This window comes from Puma concolor, chromosome A2, assembly GCF_028749965.1.
Source record: "Puma concolor isolate L17-30 chromosome A2, mPumCon1.1.hap2, whole genome shotgun sequence".
Classification (NCBI taxonomy): domain Eukaryota; kingdom Metazoa; phylum Chordata; class Mammalia; order Carnivora; family Felidae; genus Puma; species Puma concolor.
The window spans coordinates 76,353,825-76,381,517 of record NC_141668.1 but is presented as its reverse complement, the minus strand read 5'-3'; the positions used below and the strand labels follow the sequence as shown (position 1 = coordinate 76,381,517).

The 27,693-nt window shown below is 36.7% G+C and overlaps 1 long non-coding RNA gene across 2 annotated transcripts in view; it reads right to left on the bottom strand.

Annotated features, from left to right (window-relative positions):
• The window catches only part of LOC147583275 (uncharacterized), an 83,843-nt gene that overhangs the window by 13,981 nt on the left and 42,169 nt on the right, over window positions 1-27,693 (bottom strand). The gene's annotated exons all lie outside the window — the stretch shown is intronic.

Sequence of the window (27,693 nt, the reverse complement as noted above, 5' to 3'; positions counted from 1 at the left end):
TTTGTTTGTTTGTTTTGTTTTGTTAGGAAATAGATGTACTCAAAAGAGAACTGTCTCATCTTCTAAAAAGATCTGTCTACCAATGTACCTGCACCTGGTACCTGGCACCTGCTTGGTAAAACATTGTCCCTGTCCCTAAGGCCAACTCTTCTGTTTCAGCACCAATCTCATCCCTTTTTCTGCTCAAACAGCTTATACATATCTTTCCTGTGTCATCAGTCTCCACATCTCTGCTGTAGTCTTCCCGTCAGTATGCAAGCATTACAAAATAAATAAATAAAAGTTTGAACCCCCTCTAGTTCTTGACCCATTCCTCAGAAATCTTAAAATTCCTCCAAAGACTTGCCTACTTTGATATTAATGAATCTATTCAGCTTTCTTTTGATTAATATTTGTAAGTCATATATTTTCTCATCCTATTCTTTGTACCTTTTCTGTTTTCCCATATTTTTAGGTGTGTCTGTTGAGAGCAACACACAGTTATTATTTTTTATCCAATCTGGTAACCTTTGCTTTTAATGACAACATTTAGGGGTGCCTGGGTGGCTCAGTCAGTTAAGTGTCCAACTCTTGATTTGGGCTCAGGTCATGATCTCATGATTGGTGAGATCAGTCCTCACATTGGGCTCCATGCTGCCAGAATCCCTGCTTGGGATGTTCTCTCTCTCCCTCTGTCCCTGCCACTCCCTCTCTCTCTCTCTCTCTCTCTCTTTCTCTAAATAAATAAATAAATAAATAAATAAATAAAATACTAAAAGGAAAGAAAGAAAGAAAGAAAGAAAGAAAGAAAGAAAGAAAGAAAGAAAGAAAGAAATCAATCTAGGCTGGGAGTTATTTTTTTTAAAACTTTGTAGAAAGTTCCACTGTTGTCATGAAAGAAGAGAAATCTCATTCTGTTGCTTCATGAGTTTCCTACAGCTACTTTATGATTTTTTTTCTTTTTGTCTTAGTTTTAGGTAATTTTACTATAATTGGGCTAAGTGTGGTTTTCATTCTACTTATCCTAGTTGAGGTTTTTAGTCCTTCTTGCATCTGTGGTTTGATATTCATCAACAGACTTGGAAAACTCTCATTGTCTTTTCAAATACGGCATATGTCCCATTTTCTCTCTCCTCTGCTTCTTCCAGGTCCCTAATTATTCACGCCAATATTCTCACTATAGCTCCTATTTTATGACATTCTTTTTGTATTTTCCATACCTTTCGTCTCTATACTTTATTCTGGCAATCACTTTTACCAATCTCATAATTCACTAATTCTCTCTTCAACTCTGTCTAATCAGATTATTAAATCCATTCACTGAGGGTTTTTTTAGGTTTATTTATTTATTTTAAGTAATCTCTACACTCAGTGTGGGGCTCAAACTTATGATCCCGACATCAAGAGTCACATGCTCTTCTGACTGAGCCAGCCGGGTGCCCCCCATCCATTGAGTTTTTAATTTCCGTAACCATGTAAATTCAGTTTTAGAATTTCAGTTTGTTTGTTTTCATGGTTTACAATTTCCTGTCAAATTCCCTAATCTGTCCTTAATCTCCTTGAGTGAATTAAGAATCCTAAAGATAAGTTCATGATGCTCCTATGAGTCTATTTCTACTATTAGGAGTTTCCCCCACCCTTGGTTTTCACTCCTGTCATTTTATCTCCTCATACGACATGTTATTTTACTGATTGCCAGACACTGTATATTATGACATTGTAAAAATAATTTGAGGCTTTAAATTACGTTGTCTTACTCCATAACAAAGTTATGTTTTCTTCTGGCAGGTAGTTAAGAGCACTAGCAATGTAAGATTTCCTTAATTTCATTTTAAGAATTGAGTTTATTTGAAGCTGGGCTACAGTCGCTGCCAGACTTGAACTACTTTTGATTTATATTTATTACTTAGAGTCAGTTCCTTGGGATTCAAATGCAAAACCTGGTAGAAGGTGACTACCTAGCTCTCTCCCTTGGCATACTCTGGATTACATATTTTGTCCTAACAGTCTCTTGAGGCTGTTAAAAATCCTGTTGAGTTTCTCAACCTCTCAGCTACCTCATCTAATTAAAAAATAGACTTTGGTGCTGGGTTTGTCTCTCTGGGTCTCTTTCTTCTTCAAAAACTTATTATCCTTCACCCTTTTGTTAGCTATCCAATACCTTCAGGCAAATAGTTTTTATAATTAGGCTTGTTTTTCTAGTGGTTCTCAGTATTGGTACATATAACTCAGCAAGCATTACCAGAAGCAGAAGTCACTGGAGAGAATTGACTGTTTACTGTCATCGGTCCTCTTCTTCCATTTTCTGGCTTCTATTCTGAACAGCTTTCTCTCTCACTGTTCCACTGTATGCTCTTTTGTCAAGATCACCAAGTGATCAAGTGTCAGCCCTCATCTCATTTGCTCACCCAGTACCATTTGACAAGTTGGAGACTCTCTCTTTCTGGAAACATTTACACTACTTGGCGTCTGAGAAATCATACTCTCTCCTCCATGCTTTCTCTGTGTCTTTTGCTGGTTCCTCGTCTTCCCATCATCTCAGTTAGCAAGGTCAACTCCTTGGCCCCCTTCTCTATCCACACCCACAATGTGGGTGATCTCCTTTAGACTTGTGGCTTTATTTTTTTATTTTTGTTTTCAACGTTTATTTATTTTTGGGACAGAGAGAGACAGAGCATGAACGGGGGAGGGGCAGAGAGAGAGGGAGACACAGAATCAGAAACAGGCTCCAGGCTCTGAGCCATCAGCCCAGAGCCTGATGCGGGGCTCGAACTCACGGACCGCGAGATCGTGACCTGGCTGAAGTCGGACGCTTAACCGACTGCGCCACCCAGGCGCCCCAAGACTTGTGGCTTTAAATATAAAACACTGGAAGCATATTGATGTGTCTCAAATTTCTATTTTATTTCTAGCCTTGAACTTTCACCTGATCTCCAGCATATTACATCCAACTACCTTCTTGAAAACTTTATTTGAATGTCTAAAATGCATCTCAAGCATAAAGTTCTAAAAATAAAATCTTAAGCTCCTTCCCATCTCCACCCAGTTATCCAAGATGGACACTCAGGAGTTTCTTTAATACTGCTCTTCCCTCACATTCCACATCCAATTTATCAGCAAATTCTGCTGGCTCGACCATCACAATATAATTTGTATCCAGCTGTGTCTCATTACTTAAACCCATATCAGTCCAAGCCACTGTAGTCATACTTGCTATTCCCTCTTCCTGGAAATCTCTACTTTTCCCATGATTAACTCTTTTACATCATTACATCTATGTTGAGATGTCATCTCTTCATAATGACCTTCCCTGACTGTCCTGTCTAACATAGTTCTCTTCTTGTATCACTGTCTCCTTTTCCTTGGTTTCATTTGTGTAGTTCTTATTACTATCCAATATTGTATCTTGTTTAGATATAACTTGTGTTTGTCTGGTCATCTGGTTCCCCCACTCATGGGAACAGACACTGTGTCTAGTTCATGACAAGGTTCTCGTGACCTAGAACAGAGCCTGGCACATATTAAAAGTTCAATAAATACTAGTTGAGGGGCACTTGGGTGGCTCTGTTGGTTAAGCATCCAACTTTGGCTCAGGTCATGATCTCGTGGTTTGTGGGTTCAAACCTCCCATCAGACTCTGTGCTAACAGCTGAGAGCCTGGAGCCTGCTTCGGATTCTGTGTCTCCCTCTCTCTGCACCTCCCCCATTTGTGCTCTGTCTCTCTCTTTCTCTCTCTCTCTCTCAAAAATAAATAAACACTTAAAAATAAATTAATAAATACTTGAATGAACCAACAAATGAATGGATGAATAAGGAACACAGTTGTATTGTCAAAAAATGGTTGAGATGGTGGTGTTTAGGAAATAAAAATTATTTAGATGAGTGGTTCTCAAAGGATGGTCCATAGACCAATAGTATCACATCACTTGAGAGATTATTAAAATTGCAAATTCTGGGACACCCCCTCTAACCCCTGACCCACTGAGTCAAAAACTGGAGGTGAGGAGGCAGTCTGTATTTTATCAAGTCTTTCCATAGATTCTGTTGCAAGATAACTTTGAGAACCACTGATTTCAGGGATAGGCCAAACCTGGCCCACTGCCTGTTTTTCTAAGTAAAGTTTTACTGAAACACAGTCACTTGCATACATTTACATCTTGTCTATATATTTTTGCACTAAAACAGCATTGTCAAAAATTGCAACAGAGCCCTCATAGCTCCAAACGCCTATAATATTTACTATCTGGTCCTTCGATGACTTCTAGTTTAGATCAGCACCTTACACTGTGTCATGATGGTAGCATAAACTCATACATCTATCTCCTTCCCCACTAAATGCCACTGAAATTAAAGAAAACCTGTGGTTAAAGAAGGATACATAACAGAAAACAAGAAAGGGTGGTCTCAGTGGACCAGAAAACTTAAGGAATTTCTAATACAAAAAAAAAACATTTTGGGGAGGTAAGGGGAAACAGATGAGATCAGATTAACAGAGAAACAAGTGGGAGAAGCTGCAACACAAGATTCAAATACAAGCTATTGCAAAAGGAAGCAAAAGTTCTTAAGAAAACCCTGAATGAGTTTTATGCTCTAAGCTAACCAAACCAAAGCAGTCCTGGAGAAATCATTGGATGAGTCATTAAAGGACCAATCAGAGAATCTGGCCAGTGACCCTTTCTTCCAAAGATCTGAACAGCTGGCCATAAACCTCATTTATAAACAAAGCTAAAAAACTTTGGGAAAGGCTCCTGGCTTCAGTGCTGGGGCCTGAGAAGCAGAGTCCAGCAAGACTTCCACAATGGCAGCAGAGGACAGAAATAGAAGGTCATCCTGACTCAAACATTTGCACCATGATAAACTGGCATGCACAGGTCTCCAAACTGAGTTCTGGAATTAGAGACTCCCAGAGTAGTTTCTGGTACTGCAGAAGCAGGACTATGTCACAAGGGAAGGGATGGGAAGCCCACTTTTACTAAGTGGACAAGCTACTTACCCGCTGTTGTAGGTAAAATTGTGTGCCTCAAAAAGATATGTTAAAGTCCTAAGCCCTGGTAGCTCGGAATGTGACCTTATTTGGAGATAGATGATGGCAGATTTAATTAGTGAAGATGAAGTTATATGGGAGTATAATGAGCCCTTAATCCAATATGATTAGTGTCCTTTTAAGAAAAGGAGAGAGACACAGAAATGAGAAGGCCACATGAAGACAAAGAGACACACAGACCATCACAGTGAAGACAGAGGCGGAGGTGGGGTTACTTTGCTATAAGCCAAAACACTCCTGATGCTACCAGAAGATGGAAGAGGTAAAGAAGGATGCTCTCTTAGGGGCTCTGGAGGTTGCATGGCCTTGCCAACACCTTGATTTTAGATGTTTAGTCTCCAAAGCTGTGGGAGAATAAATGTCTACTTTTTTAAAGCCACTCAATTTGGGGTATTTTGTTAGGGCAGGCTTAGGAAACTAGTACACCAGCCCTCTGGACCACATATTCCACTGTGTTCCCTTTATCACCAAAAGTGGAACCTGCCTTCATAGACAAGTAAACAGAGATTCTCATGTGGCCAAGGAAATAGATCCACACCAACAATAAGAACAGACAATCATCACCAAATATTTGAGGAAAATTAACACCATTAGAAAGGATCGTCTAAGGGGTGCCTGGGTGGCTTAGTTAGGCAACCATTGTCAGCTCAGGGCATGATTTCATAGCTTGTGAGTTCGAACCTCACGCCAGGCTCTGTGCTGCCTGCTCAGAGCCTGAAGCCTGCTTAGGATTCTGTCTCCCTCTCTCTCTGCCCCTGACCAGCTCGCACTCTTCTGTCTCTCTCTCTCTCTCAAAAATAAATAAACATTAAAAAAAAGAAAGAAAGAAAGAAAGGATCATCTTATTCAAATAACAGAACAACTAAACCCTACAGAAAATAATGGAGGCAACAGAATAAGACTTATATAAATAAGTAATTTATTTGGAGAGATCTTAGAAGATACTACATTCATTAGCAAAAACAGGATTGCTATAAAAAACAGAAACAATTGGGTGCCTGGGTGGTTCAGCTGGTTGAGCTCAATTGGTTGACTTTTGATTTTGGCTCAGGTCATGATCCCACAGTCATGGGATCAAGCCCCACATTAGGCTCCGTGCTGAGCATGGAGCCGGCTTAAGATTCTCTCTCTCTCTCCCTCTGCCCTTCTCCCTCTCTTCCCCACTCACCTGCTGTGTGCTCTCTCTCTCTCTCTCTCTCTCTCTCTCTCTCTCTCTAAAGCAAAAAGAAAGAAAAGAAAAAGAAGCAATTGGAGTTCTTTGGAATTAGATCTTCACTGCAAAAATTTTTTAAAGCCATGCTGCATAGCACAATACTGTCTATCAGTTCAGGAAAAAAGCATGCAGAGAAGACAACACAACATATTTTGGCATGCAGAATTACATGCACATTTAAGAACATACATCAAACATCTTAAATAAAAACACTGGTAGGAAGAATGGGAATGCAAATCAGGGAGGAAGTTTTGAAAAACAAGAGAATGAAATAAGACTCTTACACAGACAAATGATAACAACATTGTGCTGTGAACTGAGGTGTTACAATTAAGCCAACTCTTTACACTCGGGATTCAAAAAGGAAAAAAAATTAAATATTAATGGAAGAATGGAATTCCAGAATAGATATAGTTGAAGATTAATTTACAGGTTTCCAGAAGGCAGTACAAAAGAAAAAATTCATGAAATGGAAAATGTTGAAGAAAATTTAAGAGACATGGAAAAGCATCTGGGTGATTTCAAATACCTCTCATGTAAGCTTTAGAAGGATGGAATGAAAAAAATAAAAAGAGAAAATAAATAATAAAAGAAATTTTCTGGAGCTAGAGACTGTATAGGTGTGGGTTCCTGCCACCTCTCAGGCCACCAAGGATAAGGGGGAGAAAAACCAAAAACTTCTATAGGGAAAAAACAAATTATTTACTTTAGAAAAAAAAGTATCTAAGGTTCAAGCAATTGAGCAGAGAGTAGGTGGTTATGCAGTGCTAAAATTTGGCTTTAGAAAAAAGCTGGGTAGTAGATGGTATAACTCGAAGGGGTGTCATTAATAATGAGCTAAGGATTCTAAAATTATTACTTTCCTCTTAAAGCTTCGTGTTCTGACAGGAACGAGGCCATCATAATTCTGGTCTCTGCTGTAAATGAACCGGTGCCAAAATATCAATGCACTGTTGCCCAACTTTTCATATAAAATCAGTCTAACATCCATCTCACATAAGAAGCAGAGTTTATAAAATCACCTCCTAATGTCTACATATCTGTAATCCAAAATAATTTCTGCAAATTCTAATAAGTAGCATAATTTTGTATCGTAAATCCTCCATGAAGTCCCATTTTACAGATGACACAGAGGCCAAAGAGAGGAGACTCTTCCGGAATCACACAGTTGCAGGTGTCAGAAAGAGGCCTGAGACCCAGGGCCCCTGACTTTGTAGCCACTGTGTCATGCTGAGAGCTTAGCACTGATCCTTCTACGTGCTTGTCTTTGGTCTCCTCTGTGATGAAGGATGGATGTTTGTGTCATTGCAAGTGTCAGCAAAGAGTCCAGAGACTTAAAACAAGCACATTTCCCTGTATTTTGCAGAAATCCTCACCAAAGCTTACCACTCAGAGGCAGGAAATCTGAATTTGCTTCAGATGGGTGGGGGGCATAATAGTGCCGGGAAAAGGGCCACCTGAAAACCCAGGGCCAGGAATTGTTCAATGACTACTAATAAATACTTTGTGGCAAAATTCTTCTTTCTGTTGGGACAGAAGGCTAGAAGCAGTTTCACACCCCCATTAATCACCACCATGATTTCCTGATTCATATTGGTTTTCAGATCCCTGGGCCTCACAGGTAAAATTTAAACAGTAACTCTAGCAATCGTTCCTTCTCAGAGCAACCCTAGAATAATCAGCAAAATCCCGTGGACTCGTCAAAATAGTGAGGTATGCTTTTAAATTAAAAGGCACTGCGTTTTGAGAGAGAGGCAAACCATAAGAGAATCTTAAACACACAGAACAAACGGAGAGCTGCTGGTGGGGTGTTGGGTGGGGGGATAGGCTAAATGGGTGAAGGGCATTGAGGAGGGCACTTGTTGGGATGAGCACTGGATGTTATACATAAGTGATGAGTCACTACATTCAACTCCTGAAACCATTATTACACTATATGTTAACTAACTTGGATTTAAATAAAATTAAAAAATTAAAAAAATAATAATAAACAAACGGTACCATGTCTTCCTTTAAAGAAAATATTTTGGGTGGACTCCTGGGTGGCTCAGTCAGGTAAATGTGCAAGTTCGGTTTGGGTCATTCTGTGCTGACAGCTCAGAGCCTGGACCCTGCTTCAGATTCTGTGTCTCCCTCTCTCTTTGCCTTTCCCTCACTCTCACCCTGCCCCCCCCTCTCAAAAATAAACACTAAAAAAATTTTTTTAATAAATAAAAAATTTTTTTAAAAATTTAAATCTTCTAAAAAGCAAATATAATGTGAAATTTATTAAATATTGTTTTAAAAACCTGAAATTCAAATGCAAAATAACCTATTAATGTCTAACTTTTCAATACTTACTGGAGTTTCCTAAATCTATATTATAGTGATTATAAAATGAAATATTGTCTTTACCTAAATAAGGCAAATTTAGTTTTTCTGAATTTTCTTTGAGGGCAATTGTTTTAATATAGACCAGCACACTACCCACTTTTCCTATCTCTGTTAGTCAACCCAAACCACGTTTCTTTCTTCATAATAGTCCTTTGAAAAACATCTATCATTTTGTTCTTTTCAGAGACTAAGACAGAAAGTGTGACTAATGCATAAGAAGTCAGTGAAAACCAAAATCATTTCAAGTTTTCACTACATTTGTGCAATATCACCAGTAGGGGAGGAATGGCTTTCCAGACAAATTTCTGGAAGGAAAATATGAGTGGGAAATACACCAGGCCTGTATAGTTAAACAATTCCAAGATAGAAATCACTTTTCTCCCTGGAAACCAAAGGCTTGATTTTCATAATTCAACATATAATTTTAAACTAGGGCAACCAGATTTGCAACATGAAAACTGGAATTTTATTATTAAATTACACAAGTATACTGCACAAATCATACCAAAAGAAACAGCAAAATATTTCCAAAACAGTCTTATACAATGAACGCTTAGGAATCTTCTCCCTGAGGTAACTATAGACAAAGGAACATTTTGTCTGTTGAGGGCTCAGCTAAATTTGTTCCACAAGAGCTGGTGAGATTTATTTCTCACCTCTAAGGGGATAAAGAAAGAAGAATGCACATCGTCTTTAAGAACATCCAGAATGCTGCCAAAATTCTGCCTCCAAATTTGGCATTCTGCCTTTATCCTGAAAGATAATATCTTTATGTTATAATAGCTTATGGTAAAACAAACTGTCAACAAAAAGGAGGGAGGCTGGAGAGGCAGAGGAAAGGAAAATTATGACGTCAACTGAGTCACAATACTCTCTTGGTTTGCATTTTATTTATACAAACAGAATTAAAAAGTCAAATAGCCCTGTTAGCCAGGTACCGTGTAGTTAGAAACGGCTGATTGGGAAATTCCCTACTTTCTTTAAACAATTGATGAGTGAATATTGCATCAGCCTGGTCTTTTGAACGTTCCTAGATGGCATAAGAAAACCTTAAAATGTTAAGTGTATCACCAACGATGAACAAGTCTCTTGTGTGATTTTACAAATCATTAAAAGTATCACTGCTTTTGCTAATCCTTTTACACTTGCCAAAACAAATATTTTTAAAGATAGCCTCTATTTTTCATTAAAATATTCAAGTGGATGCAGGGAAAGTACATAATAAATCTCTAAGGCAGGCATCTACCAAATCTTGCAAGTGGAAGAGATTTTTCCAGAATTGAAAGAAAAAGAGCATTCAGTGAATCCAAGGCATGGATTAAGGGAGACAAGAGAATGAGGCAAGACTCTGATGGACCTGTTTTCTTTGCATTGTTGCACTTCCTTGTTTTCTGTGTTGCACAAACGCTATTGAATATCAAGATTTGGCTTCCCATGAATAAGACACTTAATAAAGAACCATGTTAGCCCTTTCAAGCCCATAAATGCCTTTTAAGTGTTCACAGAATTTTACAACAATTTGATGAAAAAGCATTTAAAAATATAGCTTGCATAATTGTATCACTACAAGTACTTGAAACTATTACTAAAGGAGTTCAGTGACGCTACATACAAAATCCTTAGGACTTGCTATTTAAATTTATGAGCTAAGAGGAATCTTAGCAATTATCTAGTCTAACTTCCTTGTTTTACATTTCTGTTTTATTTTCCCCAAGCCATGTATTGTGTTTGCTTCAGGATCATGTCAGAGAAAAGGAGAAATGTTTTTAGAAAAATGGCCCAGAGGATAACATTTTTTTAAGGGAAAAGAAACTTCAAGGAGAAGGGAATTGAAGTGTATTGGGCACTATCAGAAAAATGTTTACAGGTCATAAAATCATAGTGGTAAAAACACATATAAACAACACAGTTTGTCCGTTTGCTGGAGTGCCTGTTGGTTTCCCCTGTTTTTCTGAGTATTTTGTGAGAATGCCAATTTTATACAGCATGGAATCAAGTAGGAATGGAGCTAAAGTAGTTTGCAAAGTTAAGGGATGGATGTGACCAGGAGTCCCCTAATCCTGGTTCCAGCCTGTCTAGTAAACTGGGGTAGGTGCTCCAACAGAGATTATAATTCACCTGAAGCAACAGTGAGAAACAAGGAGAAAACTGCTAAGAGCTCTATGATTGGAGAGATTATGGCTATTGCCTCCATTTACCTTTACGTTTAGTGTGAGTGTGAGTGTGTGTGTGTAACAACTAGTAGCAATCAAATCACTCACTCAGAAGTGATTTTAGATGCTGTATTATTATAAGTCCAGTCTCCAACATCCGCAATAAGGAATCGAACAGTGACAGAGAACTCACTATTTTGTGAGTCTACCTCGTTTTTCTAAATACCAGCCATTGTTCCTAAAACTGCTACCTAGAGCCTCAACCTGATGATAAATTTCTTACCTCCTATTCATCTAGCACAATATAACAAATCCTCCTTCCAGACATTGTTACATCTGCTAATGATATAACCATTTTGTCAAAGTTGAAAACTGCATTCTCCTAAGTCTAAAAATCCAATCAATTACCAAGTGTTGTTGATTCCATTTTGGAATCTGTAGCTTCCAGTTTCACATATAAAATACCACCACTTCTGCTGTATACTCATGTATCATAAAGACCAACCCTAATACAACACGAAGGAAACTATACAAGCATGTGAATGTCAGGAGGGAACGTTAGGACAATGCTGGGGTCTAGCTAGCAAACAATGTTACAGGAAAGATGAGCACTGACGATGTTAGGGTCCCCGAGGAAGAAGGTGTCTTTCCTAATAGGTCTAGCAGAAAAAACTCCTAGAGGTAAAACTAATTGGCTCAATTTAGATCATGTGCCCATCTGTGAACCAATAATTATAACCTAGGAATGGACTCTCCTAGTTGAGTAGATCAGGGTCATGTGCCTACCAGTGGCTCTTGAGGGGAAATTGTGCCCTCTCCAGCTGAACCACTGAATCAGAAAGGAAGGAATACCAAACAGAAAAATATCATTATGTTTGCTGCTCTGCCTCGCACTTCAACTGCTTCTCTCGAACAGCCTCATATTACCCTGTCTCTTAGCCCTCCTTTTCTTTTCTTTTTTTTTTAATAACTGAAGTTCAGTTTATTTTCTGCATATTCTAATTATCAAAGGAATTATGCTTGCTTTATTTTTTTAAATATAACTTATTGTCAAGTTGGCTAACATGCAGTGTATACACTGTGCTCTTGGTTTGGGGGGTAGATTCCCATGATTCATCGCTTACATACAACACCCAGTGCTCATCCCAACAAGTGCCCTCCTCAATGCCCGTCACCCATTTTCCCCTCTCCCCCACTCCCCTATCAACCCTCAGTTTGTTCTTTGTATTTAAGAGTCCTTATGGTTTGCCTCCCTCCCTCTCTGTTTGTAACTATTTCTCCCCTTCCCTTCCCCCATGGTCTTCTGTTAAGTTTCTCAAGTTCCACATATGAGTGAAAACATGATCTGTCTTTCTCTGACTGACTTATTTCACTTAGCATAATACCCTTCAGTTCCATCCACGTTGCTGCAAATTTTGCCCTCCTTTTCAAGTGGTACATAGCTGACAAACTACTCTTTCTGAAACCCAACTTGGATCAAGCTTTTTCTTTTATCAAGATCTTCCCCAAATACTTCCTCACTGCTTACAAAATACTTAGTCCTTAATCTGGCATTCACATTCTTCCACAATCTCGCCCAAAATGCTTTTCTAGCCTAATCTGCAATTTTTCACCTTTCTGAAAAACTGATTTACTCACTCTCCTCCAAAAATGTCTTTGTCTCCATGGTCTTGCTCACACTGTTCACATCCTTTATTCTCCAAGAAAGTCTTTCTCACCTTTCTTTCATTATTCAAAATCCACTCACCCTAAAGTACAACTCAAAGTCTACTTCCATTTAATTTTCTAAAGTCATCCTATTCATCCCAAAGGAACTCCTCTCCCCTTCTTCCTCAGAATAACATTTTTGTTGTATTATTATATGACCAATATGATGCACTGCTTTATTCTATCATGAATTCATATTTCAATAAATAATACATACTATCTACCTATATCTACCTATCCAGATTGCAAACTTATTAAAGGCAAGGATTATGGCTTGTATTTCTTTTCAGTGCAAGTAAGGCTTAGCTTACAATTAATAAACAGGTGTTTATTTGATTTTGATCATACAGCCCTGTATATGTATAGGTATGAGTGTCTTTAACCCAGTTTGGGAATCTGACTCTGATCAATGTACTATAAGGAAAAAAATACCAAGTTTCTATTGACCCTTTAGTCACTGTACAATGACACTCACATGTATTTTTTTTAATCCATTCAACACATTTGCTTCAACCAGAGAAAGAGCTGTTCAGTAATTAGGAAAGTACTGCAGTTCTAAAAATCTGTGTACTTTTGGGGTGCCTGTGAGGCTCAGTCGGTTAGACATCCAACTCTTGGTTTCAGTTCAGGTTATGATCTCACAGTTCGTGAGTTCAAGCCCAACACTGGGCTCTGTGCTGCCAGTGTGGAGCCTGGTTGAGATTCTCTCTCTCTCCCTCTCTGCCCCAACCCGACTAATACTCTCTCTCTCTTTCTGTCTCTCTCTCTCTCAAAATAAATAAACTTTAAAAAATATGTATAATTTCTCTTACATATCTGCAGAAAATGAATTGCGACTTTCTAAAATGAAGTGAATTGTTGACACAATAATCTAGATGATTTTAACCAAGAGTTAAATACTGCTACTCCAATCTAGTTATCTACAATGATTAGATTTACTACATACTGCTATGTCACTTTTTTAAATGTTTATTCATTTTTGAGAGACAGAGACAGAGAGATAGAGAGACAGAGTGTGAGCAGGGGAGGGGTAGAGAGAGGGAGACACGGAATGCAAAGCAAGCTCCAGGCTCTGAGCTGTCAGCACAGAGCCTGGCACAGGGCTCGAACTCACAAACTGTGGGATCATGACCTGAACCAAAGTTGGATGCTTAACCGACTGAGCCACCCAGGCGTCCCAATACTGCTATGTCACTTTTAAAGGAGGCTCTTTGGACGAAAGCACAGTCAATGCAAACTGCTTCCAGGAAACCATTTCTGAAAGAATTTGGCTGTTTATGTCTTTGGCCAGAATGATTTGAGTTTGGCTTACAGTCTCTATTTTGCTTTCCTGATGGAAACATCTACTCACATTATACTCACTGCAAGGATGCCTCGCCAAAAGAAAACCCACACTTCTTCATGAAAGGATGATAACAGATAGACAACTGGCATGTACTCTAAATGAAATCAACCCAGCCATCATTTCATTCTTCTTACCAAGTGTCTAATAAGACACAACACTGTTCTAGGTATTATGATAAACACTGTGCGAGGTGTTGCAGATATACAAAATCATCCAAAGGTTATTCTAGAAAGAGAAGCAATACAAAATAATAAGCATGCTCTACATCAATAATAGGATAATAAGTGCCATACGTAATTAGAGAGAGAGTTTTGTGTGGGCTGGGAAAACACAAGAGAGGCTTCCTAAAGGAAAGAGATCAAAACAGTAGATCATTAGTAGAGGTGGGTCAAGTCTCATCAGGGGATAGGACTGCAAATGACATATTGTAGGCCAAAAAGATGTAAAAAGAGAGCTTACACAAGGGCATAGTAAGTGAAAGAAGCTAAGTAATTTGGAAGTGCACTAGAGAAGAGTTCTAATAGTCTGTGTTTTATCCTATAGACAATGGAGATTTTTTTTTTAAATTTGGAGCATCTGTGAAATAGTGTTTTAATATCAAAATGAGAAATAATTAAATCACTAAACTAGTTTTTGGAGAAAAAGAGACAATTAAAAATAATCTTTTTAAACAAAATCACAGATAGCTTAGAAAGGAAGTAATAAAGGTCAGAGTCAGCATGATGAGGAGAAAGCATAGATTCTAACAGTATAGTGGTTAGACCATAAAAAGTAATAATATTATATAACTGAAATAATTTAGCACTTTTATTCACATTTAGTGCATTTTCCTGATTATAAAACAATGCATATTCATTGCCTAGAAAAATCTCTTAGAAATTTAAATGTGTAAAATATAACTGGGAACTTGGTAAGAAGGAAAATTTATAAATAAAAATGTAAAAACTCTTGTGACATAAAAGGAATGTATCAAAAATCTTTGCTCTAAAATTACATTGTTTTTAGGGAGAACGTCATTCAAAACCCATTTACAGATACTTTTGACGTGGTTATATCAAACTTTTATCTAGTTTATCAGTTTATTGCACTTTGGATACGACGACTTAGAGGAGTTTTACTGCTAGGTGCTGGCATATTAATATCAGAAAGTTAAAGCTCATGGTGAGAACAGTCCTAAAAAGTATGAAAAATTTACACTCGTTGTTAGAGTCGTCCCCTTACATATAAAACAAACAGCTACTTGCATCTAAAATCATTGTAATTATAACAAAGTAATTTACATTCCTAATGACCTTGCATCATAAAGAAAACATAAAATTACATAGCATTTAATATGTCTAGTACGGCTTGAGAGACTACTATCAATAATATTTTTTTTAAAAGCTTTCGGACTTAAGGGGCACCTGGGTGGCTCAGTCGGTTAAGCATCGGACTTTGGATCAGGTCATGATCTAACGGTTCATGAATTTAAGCCCTGCGTGGGGCTCTGTGCTGACAGCTTGGAGCCTGGAGCCTGCTTCAGATTCTGTGTCTCCCCCTCTCTCTCTGCCCTTCCTCTGCCTGTGCGTGCTCTCTCTCTCTCTCTCTTAAAAATAAAACAAAATAAACATTTTAAAAAAAACCTTCAGACTTCAAAGAGAAATTTTCAATTATTTAAATAATTTCATAATTATTCAAAATAATAAGCTGTGACAATAATAGTTTGGAAAAGTTGTCTATTACAACATTTTAACAATTAGAATAATATTAAAATTTTCAATAAGAAGAGGGGAGCCTGGGTGGCTCAGTCGGTTGAGTGTCCGACTTCAACTCAGGTCATGATCTCACTGTCTGTGAGTTCGAGCCCCGCGTCAGGCTCTGTGCTGACAGCCCAGAGCCTGGAGCCTGCTTCGGATTCTGTGTCTCCCTCTCTCTCTGCTCCTCCCCCGCTCATGCTCTGTCTCTCTCTCTGTCAAAAATAAATAAGCATTAAAAAATAAATAAATAATAAATAAATAAATAAATAAATAAGAAGAGAATGAAAGTTGCAATTATATCAAAAGTCAATATGACTCTAAGAATGACCTATAGAAACATCTGGAACACAAGGACACAGGCATAGAAGTCACTATTTCAACAAGTTTTTAAAACTATTTCTTGGTCCAAATGCCAACACACTTAAAAGGAGCTTTTCTTATTGAATCAAAATCTCTTTCTACCAAAAATTTAAAGCATAAATTTGGAATTCTTTAAATTTAAAGCACAAAGTTGGAATGTTATGGTTATAGAATAATAGAAGGATTTAATAAAATCGTTATGCCTCTTAATAGGTTCATTATAGCTAGAAATTCAGGCTAGCAAAAGTCAAACAGGAAAAACAAGGATTTTAATAGTTGGGTATAAGATAAGAAGTGCTAACTGAAATACCTATCATACCTATTTTATGTTTTGAGGCTCTGAACATTTACTAATTTTTCCTGCTTCCATTTTTCCTCTTTCAGTAATTTCGTCATTCTGGCATTCAGCCTTTCCCAAAGCTCTTTGGCTCTGAAGGAGCATGACCTGTTCCCCAAGCTACAGGAGTACACTCTGGATCAAACCATACCTGAAACTCTCTCCTATTGGATTTTCAATTATGAAAGTCAGTATATTTCTTTTATTGTTGTAGTCATTTTGAATAGATTTTTGTTACATTATAAAAATGTTTTTAATTATATATTTATATGTGTGTATGAAATATGTACATGAATGCACAGTTAAAATAATAATGAAATTCACACCCATGTGACAGACATCCAGCTTAAGAAATAAAATATTAGTGTCTCAGAAGCCCCCAAGTGCCCCTCCTTATTGTAGCTGGCTCCTCACTCCCACCCCCAGAGATAGACAGCAACCTGAATTTTTGGTTAATCATTCCCTTGCTTTCCTTTATCATTTTAGCTCCTATGTATAAATCCCTGTACAAAACTACTTTTAAAATAATACTAAGATGTTATTTTACTATTTTTTAAAGATTTTTTTAAAGCTTATTTATTTATTTTGAGAGAGTGTGAGCAGGGAAGGGGCAAAGAGGGGGAAAGAGAATCCCAAGCAGGCTCTGAGTTGTCAACAAAGAGCCCGACCTGGTGCTCGACCCCACAAACCATGAGATCATGACCTGAGCTGAAATGAAGAGTCACACGCTTAACCAACTGAGCCACCCAGATGCCCCAAAATAATACTACGATGTTATTTGACTTTTTAACTTTCATTCTCTCACAAGTGAACAGTGGAGTTTTCCAGAGGCTACATGACTTGTGGTATTGCAACAGACTGAGTACAGAAACAACTAAGAGAATCAGGCTGCCCGTTAAGCTCGGCATTACAGAAATCTTTCAAAATATATGAAACAGTGCCACTTTTCTCACTTTTTGTTTTGGAAAATACACTAATTTTTCAAAAACTTATTTATGTTCACATGTAATTGGTCTATTATTGTTATTTTGAAATTAAATAATAAATATTTTTTAAATCTCTCAGGTTTAATTTGGTAAAAATTGATAGATATAACCCACAGAAACAAAAACTCTTAGGGGTTCTCCAATAATGTTTAAGAGTGCAAACAGGTTCTGAGACAAAAGTATCTGAGGCAAATAACAGGAATAGTATTGCTAGGGTGAATACCATGCACGTGTTTTCAACCATTTTTCTTTTGGATTGCCATTGCTCTTATAAATTTGTACAGTTTTTATTTTTGGATGCTAATAGTTTGCTTATACGCATAGCACGTATGTTTTTACAACATGACTAGTATTCTTCAATCAGTTTATGGTTTCTTTTGGTCATAAGGAGCTTTAATTTCTGCATCAAATGGATACATCTTTTCCTCTTTCGGTTCACATCTTTGTACGTATGTCTTATTTAATAGATCTATCCCTACTCAAAGGTCACAAAGATATTTTCCTATGTTTTCTCTCTTTTTTAATTTTTATTTAAATTCTAGTGAGTTAACATACAGTGCAATCAATAATGGTTTCAGGAGTAGAATTCGGTAATTTATTTCTTACATCACTTACTGTGCTCTTCTTAACAAGTGCCTTCCTTAATCCATGTCACCCATCTAGCCCATCTCCCACCTACCTCCCTCCATCAACTGTCAGTTTGTTCTCTATTCTTAAGAAACCAAAGCAGGAGGCATCACAATCCCAGACTTTAGCCTCTACTACAAAGCTGTAATCATCAAGACAGTATGGTATTGGCACAAAAACAGACACATAGACCAATGGAATAGAATAGAGAACCCAGAATTGGACACAAATGTATGGCCAACTAATTAATCTTTGACAAAGCAGGAAAGAGTATCCAATGGAAAAAAGAGTGTCTTTAGCAAGAGGTCCTGGGAGAACTGGATAGCAACATGCAGAAGAATGATACTAGACCACTTTTTTACACCATAGACAAAAATAAACTCAAAATGGATGAAAGACCTGAATGTGAGACAGGAAACCATCAAAACTCTAGAGGAGAAAGCAGGAAAAATCCTCTCTGACCTCAGCCACAGCAATTTCTTAACGCATCTCCAAAGGCAAGGGAATTAAAAGCAAAAATGAACTACTGGGGCCTCATGAGGATAAAAATCTTCTGCACTGCAAAGGAAACAATCAACAAAACTAAAAGACAACCGATGGAATGGGAAAAGATATTTGCAAATGACATATCAGACAAAGGGCTAGTATCCGAAATCTATTAAGAACTCCCCAAACTCCACACCCGAAAAACAAATAATCATGTGAAGAAATGGGCAGAAGACATGAATACAAACTTTTCAAAAGATGATGTCCAGATGGCCAACAAACACATGAAATGATGCTCAATGTCACTCATCATCAGGGAAATATAAATCAAGGCCACACCGAGATACCACCTTATACCGGTCTGAGTGGCTAAAATGAACAAATCAGGAAACTATAGACAGATGCCAGCGAGGATGTGGAGAAACAGGAATCCTTTTGTACTGTTGGTGGGAATGCAAACTGGTGCAGCTGCTCTGGAAAACAGTGTGGAGGTTCCTCAAAAAATTAAAAATAGAACTACCTTATGACCCGGCAATAGCACTGCTAGGAATTTACCCAAGGGGTACAGGAGTGCTGATGCATAGGGGCACTTGTACCCCAATGTTTATAGCAGCACTTTCAGCAATAGCCAAATTATGGAAAGAGCCTAAAAGTTCATCAACTGATTAATGGATAAAGAAGATGTGGTTTAAATATACAATGGAATACTATTTGGCAATGAGAAAGAATGAACTATGGCCATTTGCAGCAACGTGGATGGAAATGGAGGGTATTATGCTAATTGAAATAAGTCAGTCAGAGAAAGACAGATAGCATATGTTTTCATTCATATGTGGATCTTGAGAAACTTAACAGAAGACCAGAGGGGAACAGAAAGGGGAAAAATAGTTACAAACAGAGAGGGAGGGAGGCAAACCATAAGAAATTCTTAAATACAGAGAAGAAACTGAGGATTGATAGGGGGTGGAGGAGAGGGGAAAATGGGTGATGGGCATAGAGGAGAGCATTTGTTGAGATGAGCACTGGATGTTGCATGGAAGCCCGTTTGACAATAAATTATATTTTTAAAAAAAAAGAGCCTCATTCCCCTCTCTCTTTTTTTCTCCCTCCCATATGTTCATCTGTTTTATTTGTTAAAATTCCACATATGAGTGAAATCCTGTGTCTTCTTCCTTAAAGATATTTTCCTAGGTTTTCAAGTTTCCCTTTCATAGTAAGTCTTTCGTTTTCCTAGAACTAATTTTTGTGAGATAAAGTACAACTTCACTTTTTTTCATAAAATGAATTTGTATAAGAATATAAACAATAGCACTTCCTTCCCACTGACAGACAAGGCCTGCTATGCCATAAATCACACTTTTTTTCTCTGTGCCCAGGGAACAGATGTCTGTTCTATTACCTTGGCCTGTTTATCTAACCCTATGTTATACAATTTTCACAGTTTTGTATTAGCCTTGTGTCTGAAAGGGAAAATCATCTTATATTCTTTTTCTCTGGGAATTTTATGCCTGTCCTTGACCTCTTGCTCTTCCGTGTCAATCTTGGAATTAATGTGTCTAGTTCCATGAAAAATCCTGACAGGATACCTATTGGAGTCACACTGAATTTATAGATATATTTGGGGACAATTGCATTTTCATGATACTGAGTCTTTCTACCCAAGTTTACGGAAGAACTTTATACATTGAAGATTAGAAAGTCTGGAAATTTCTTTATTATATAACTGCATAATAAAGGTGAGAACAAAAGAAATGTTGTCCCAGCATTTTTAAGCCAATGGCCTACTTAATTTTTGCCTTAACAAAGATTCACTGCAAATTTTAAAGAGTTTCTTTAAGTGGTAAAACCTTTGATGATTTGCATAAATACTGGATTGTTCAAAATTAACCAACAGGAGAAGAGTGAAGAGATTACGAAAGCCTATAGACAGTATCTTTCCCAGTGTCTCTGTTTATTAAACAATTTTATATCTTCTTTATTAAAATGTTCAATTCTTTTGTGCTTTCATTGGAGCCTAAAGTTGCTTCTGTTCTGAATTTGTGTGAGCTATTTAAATATTTGACATTAATCTTTTGTTAAGTTACAGCAAACATTTCCCCTCAGTGTATGTTTTTTAAAAACGCAGAACTTTAACTCTTATTTAGTTGAAATTATAATTCTTTATCTTTGGGATTGCTTCCATTTATTCAAACTTAAAGAATCCTTTCCCCACTAGAAATATGACTAATGTTCACTTTGGTTTTATCTGATTTTCTTTATCATATGACTTAAATTTTGACCCTTTGACCTAAATAGAATTTATTTTGGAGTGTTGTAGGAAATTAAGTATTATAAAACAATTGTCATGTATAAATGCTGTGGTCAGTTCTTATAACATTTGTATAAAATGAAATGGCCATATCTTTTTTAGAGATAGTTGGATTCACAGTGATAAAATTCCAACATTTCAAACTACATTACAATTTTACTTAAATGTGTTTTAAAATAAATAAACTAGGTTAAAAATAACTTTAAAAAAATAAAAGTGATTATAAAATAGACTCCTGTTTTATATCTCTTCCTTTCCTAATCTTCTCTGATCCCTTTATAGTCATGGGGTCAAACATTTATGTTTATAGAACTAGCACTTGGGTTTTGTTTCTTGAAGCTGATTTCTTTCATGAGTATTAATGGCAGGATTTGTAATGTTGGAGATAACTCAATTATTCCGGAAACCTACATCTTAAACCAGGCATTAAAAAATGATGAAATGACATGAAACCATGAAATAATGTCTTTGTGATTTTTTTAAATAATAAAACAAAGAAAGAAATAGTCTCCTGAAAAAAGTGCTAATGGAGATATTTTTTAAGGAGTTCTTATGAGAGAGATGTAAAATGGGTATTACTGATCGAAAAGAAAATGAACTTTTTTTGGTCCTTAAACAAGCTACTGTACCACCGCATAACACCTTGCCCCAATATTGACAGTATAAAACAACAATTGTTTACTTCTCACAGTTCTGTGAGTTGACTGACCTCATTCTGGTGATTCTCCTTTGGAGTCTTTCATGCTTTCGTCATCAGGGGGTAGCTGGGGCTGACTTCATCTGATGTTTTGTGTTGGACATCCAAGACAGCTTCTTCCCTCACATGATTTACACCTTAACTGGGCAGATTGGTCAGGTGTCTGTCTCTTCATGTGGGCTCTCAATGAGTCTAGATTGGGTTTCCTCAAAGCATGGTGGTCTCAAGGTAAATTTCAAATGGCTGCTTGCTTCCCCCAGAATAAGAGTTCTAAGAAACCAAGGCAGAGGCTACAAGGCTTCTTGTGTTCTATCCTTAGAAGTCACAAAGCATCACCACTACTGCAGTCTATTTGTTAAATGGGGCCAGCCCAGGTTCAGTGTGGGGAAAGACTACACAAAGGCATGAATACTGGAAGGTGTAATTCACTGGGAGGCCATCTCTGAAGACCAGCTACCACAAGAACTTTCTACATTTTACATGGTGGCTGTTAAGATGGTGCCTAAAATGATATCAAAAGAATATGATGGGTTAAAAAAGAAAAAAAAAATCAGGAATGACTCTTTAATACTGTGCAGCCAAGTGTGAATTTTCTAGTTAATTTTTCAATCTTTAAATAATCCATATATTCTCTACTTCTGACCATTTTACCTTCTGCTACTTTGGAGAATCTTGCTGTGTATTCAAACTGATACCAAATGAGAAAAGGGCAGACCACTAATCACCTTCCGACTAGGTGATACCACATGAAAGTTTGGCACCTTGAAAGGCACATCTCTCTATTAAGTACTAGGTGACATGACAACTTATCACAGAACAATAGTTGGTATACTGAAAATGTCAGAATTTTAGACCTTGAAGGGACTTGAAGATCAGTCTTCGTATTCAAGACACTATACCTAAGACCCAGAGTAATAAGCAATTTGCTAAAAGTTCACATAAGTCATTGAAGACTTTCTAACTCCTATTCCACAAATTTGCTCTGCAACATGCTGCCTTTTTCAATTACCTACTAGTATTTCAGCTCAAACTCTAAGCTATGAACAAGGCAACTAAACTTGGGTATGGTTGATCCTTATTAAATTTTAAGACTTAAAAAGTGATGGCAGTGAGGTAGTGGAGAGTATAGAGTGATGTATGGAGAGAAAAAAAAACAAAAAACAAAAACCTAAGCTTATTCTAAACCAGTGTTTCCCAAACTTGAAGTATGAAATCTTTTTAAAGAAAAAAGAAGGGGGACAAGTCCTCAATAGCCATGTTGTGGACTTACATTTTTTTATTAAAAATTACAGGAATAGGGGGGCCTGGGGGACTTAAGCACCTAACTTTGGTTCAAGTCATGATCTCATGGTTCATAAGTTCAAGCCCCAGGTTGGGCTTTGTGCGGACAGCATGGAGCCTGGATCCTGCTTCAGAGTCTATGTCTCCCTCTCTCTTTGCCCCTCCCCTGCTCACATTCTATTTCTCTGAAAATAAATAAACATTAAGAAAAACTTTTTAATTACGAGAATATATTCAAATGTAAAACTTAGTATAAATTTCTTATGCTTAGAGCATGTACACAACTAAAAAACCAAACAAGTTTGCAAGTAGTTAAATAATATCTAGCACTTACACTAGTTAATAAGTACTAGGCTCTTTACTTACACTGTCTCATTCAATATTCGTAACAACCACTATTAGGTGGACACTATTATTATGCCCATTTAATAGATGAGGAAATTGAGACTGAGACAAGAGTCAGCAACAGACTGAGCAATTTGTTCTGTGTCACACAATTGTAAGTGGGAGAACAGGCTTTCACAAAAAGTTCAAAGCTAATTAAGTGAATGTAAAGAACGATATTGTTTGATAGAAGTTAAATGACTGCTTGTAAAAGGTGGGCATGGTACTAACCATAACTCTGTAGATCTTCAGGGTTTAACATACATAAATTAAAATGTAGGGCGCCTGGATGGCTCATTTGGTTGAGTTTCCAACTCTTGATTTTGGCTCAGGTCATGATTCCAGGGTCATGGGAGTGAGCCCTGATTGGGCTCCTTTCTGAGAATGGGGCCTGCTTAAGATTCTCTCTCTCTCCCTCTGTCCTTTTCCTCTGCTTGTGCTCTAAATACATACATACATTTTAAAGAGATTTTTAAAAATAAAATAAATAAAATAAGAGTGAGTAATTTCTTCCATCACTTTTTTCTCTTCTGTCAACTGCTAAATATACCTTAGTAGAGCACAGATTTAATGTTATCTGGTCTTTACTTGAAGGGGATGCCTTGTTAGAAATTGTCTACATCTGCTCACTCATGAAGGTTTTGGGGGTTTTAAATTTTTTTTTAATGTTTTTATTTATTTTTGAAGGAGAGAGACAGAGCATGAGTGGGGGAGGGGCAGAGAGAGAGACACACACACAGAATTTGAAGCAGGCTTCAGGCTCTGAGCCGTTCAGCACAGAACCCGACAGGGGGCTCGAACCCACAAACTGTGAGATCATGACCTGAGCTCATGAAGCCAGACGCTCAACCGACTGAGCCACCCAGGCGCCCCTATTTTGTTTTGTTTTGTTGAGACAATCCCTGATTACTATTTTTTTTAATTATTGAGATATAATTCACATACTATAAAGTCTACTATTTTAAAGTGTACAATTCAGTGGTTTTGAATATATTCACCAAGTTGTACAACCATCACTACGATTTAATTCCAGAATATTTTCATCATTTCAGAAAGTAAGCCCCTACCCATTAAACAGTCATTCCCTACCCCCTCCTCACCAGGTAGTAGATTAGCAATTCCTAATTCATTTTCTGTCTGTATGGATTTGCCTATTCTGGACAACTTATATAATGGAATCATAAACTATATGGGCTTTTGAGTCTGGCAGCCTTCATTTAGCAGACATTGTCAAGATTCATCCACACATTGTATCAGTACTTCATTCCTTTTTATAATAATATGTAAATAGTATCCCCTATATGGATATACTACCTTTTATTTATACATTCCTTATTTGATAGACTTGATAGACATTGGGTTGTGAGCTATTATAAACAGTACTGCAATGAACATTTGTGTGCAAGTTTCTGTATTCTGTATTTCTGTAGACATGTTTTCAACACCAAGAAATGGAATTGTCAAACTGTTTTCCAAAGTAGTTGCACCATTTCACATTTCCATCAGCAATGTATAGGGATTCTAAATTCTCCCCTTCCTCGCCAACATTGATATTATGATACTGACTTTTGGATTACACCAATCCTAGTGGATGTGACATGATATCTCATGTGGTTTTGATTTGCATTTCTCTAAGGACTAATGATGTTGAGCATCTTTCCATGATCTTATTGGTCATTTGCATATCTTATTTGGAAAAATATGTATTGAAATCCTTCATACATTTTATAATTGGGTTTTTTGTCTTTTTTTTTTTGGTCAGCTGTAAGAGTTCTCTCAGTAAGGTTTGACAGGGTAATATTGCTAGGTACCAATGCAATAAAAAATGCAAAAAAAAAAAAATGGGATCTGAAATTGCATGGTTATTGTGAGTTATAAGATGGTCATCCATGAGATCCAGAATCAAATCTGCTTGTACCAAAATTTTTTTCATTATTTTTAAACACACATTTTTAGGGGTGCCTGGCTGGCTCATCAGTAGAGCATTGTTACTCTTCATCTAGGGTTTATAAATTCAAGCCGCATATAGGGTGTAGAGATTACCTTAAAAAGTCTTTAAAAAACACATTTTTAAATGTGTGTGGAGAAACAGGGAATGGGAATTAAAGCATACACTTATCATGATAAAACAATAAAAATGATTTTAAAATATGCATTTAAAACATTTTTTTAATGTTTATTTTTTTGAGAGAGAGAGAGAGAGAGAGAGAGAGAGAGAGAGAGAGAGAGAGAATGAGTGGGGGAGGGGCAGAGAGAGATTGGAAGACAGAATCTGAAGCAGGCTCCAGGCTCTGAGTTGTTGGCACAGAGCCCCAATGTGGGGCTTGAACCCACAAGCTGTGAGATCATGACCTGAGCCAAAGTCAGATGCTTAACTGACTGAGCCACCCAGGCATCCCTTAAAACATGCATTTTAAATGTTTAATAAAGAAATATTCCCAGGGATGCCTGGTTGAGTGTCCAAATCTTGATTTTGGCTAGGGTCATGACCCTAGGGTCCTGAGATCAAGTCCCAAGTAGGGCTTTATGCAATATAATGAACTATATAGTGATTAAGAATTATAACTATCTGGACCATGTTTATATATGGAAATACATTCTACAAAATACCTTTTAATACAGATGCATATTCATATACTTTAATAGATTTAGAAATATTCTGTCATTTTTTCCTCAGACAATATCCATAAAATATATTCTTATAAATCTATTGAAATATACAAATGTACTTATGTTTCTATATAATTTTGTCTTCAAACTAAACCTATTTTAAACAGATGGTATGTATATTTATAAATCTATTAAAATATATGAATGTGCACTGACAAAAAAAGTATGTTCATTGGATCCTTTGGTTTCAAAAAAGCAGTTTCACAAAAAATGGTTCTATTTTATGAAGAAGCATTCCTCACAAAGTTTCAGCGCTCAAAATAAATTTGGGAATTTGTGGAAAATAGATTAAGTGAGTCTTTACAGTAGAAATTCTGAGCCTCTAATCCATAATATGCATTGTGAATCATGAAAATGAAAAAGTTCTTTTTATTATTTATCTCAAAGTCTGTTGTCTTTATCATGATTTATATTACTTTACTTGCATAAATCAATTTGTATAAATCTTATTTGCATTTGTTTACTAATTTAGCTTCCCCACCAAACTATAAATTCTAACAGGACAGATAAGTTTATCTGTGTTCTTCATTGTTTCTAGTGCCGCAGCCAGGGGATATAGTAGGAGTTCAATAAATATTTTTGTAGTGAATGCATTACTGGCAGAGCATCTTGAGGAACCAGTGCATGGTTACACATCTTAAGAACTACCATTCTAAAGTTACTCAATTGTGTAATAACTTCAAAAAAACTTGTGTTAACACCTCTAGGCCACTAGAGATCCATTTAATAAAATTATTGCTGCACTTGAGTGGAATCAATTACTACTTCAGGGAACTGTAGAGATTTCTCAGAGAGCACATCATGACCTGGAAAAATCTTGCAAAATAATTTTTATATTCTAAAACTCCAACTGAAAAACAGTAGTAAAAATTTCAGTTACCCTGGAATAAGCTGAAAGGAATCATGCTTTGCATCAATGCCAACAATTTTGGGGGACACAATTGGCAACATGAGATTTTCCATCAGGGATATTTAATAGTTCAAATATGAAAAGCAGATATTCCTTCTGGCAATTGCAAATTATTGACTGATTCTCTTTTAAGTGATTTTGCATATAACTTGACCTTTGGGTGGGAGGGGGATAGTCCAATGTTAAGATAGCTTTTAAAAATACTTAAAAAAAAAAAAATTAAAAAAAAAATTAAAAAAAAAATTAAAAAAAAAATACTTAAAATACATGGTTTAGGGGTGCCTGGCTGGTTTAGTTGGTAGAGCATATGACTCTCGATCTTGGGGTTGTGAGTTCGAGCCCCAGGATGGGCATAGAGATTACTCAAAACAATAAAATCTTTAAGGATAAATAATTAATAATAATAATAATAAAATATATGGTTTATCTACATGTTTTGCACAATAATTAACAGTTTTAGGATAGTTAGAAAATGCTTCATTTTTAAATAACCCTTTGTGAAAGTTTATAATGCTATTGTTTTTTCTAAAAAAACACATGAGGAAGCTGCATGTTTTTCATTAACAACTAAGATTCATGAATTTCCTCCCCTTGTCGTCCAGAGTGCTAAAAAATGCTAATTTCATTGAGAGTACAATTGAAGCAAAATAATAAAAATTGGTATAAAATTTAACTATTTTTTTTCCAGTTACCAAAATGGAAAGAATTTCACCAGCTGTCAATACCCCAACATCACTAAAAGCTTAGCTTATGCCTAAACTTTAAACCTTAATAATATTTGGCGGTAGGGGACCGGGCAAATGTCAAGTCAAACAAAGAATGTATTTCCAAACCAGCATTTGCAAAGGTTAATCTGTGAATGGACTACAGAGGGGAAAGTGCAGTTGTCCAATGATCGATCAGAGACCCCCTTCTCGGTTCCCCCCCACCTCCGGTTAATAAACCACCAGGAGAGATCATTTTTAAACTTAATTTGCTGAAATGAGAATTAACGTATGAAAAAAAAGTTACCCAAATTTGAGAATTTTCCCAAATTGATTTTAATTGTGAAAATAAAGATCTCTTGCAAAAGATAAAGGAGTCCTGACTAGGTAATC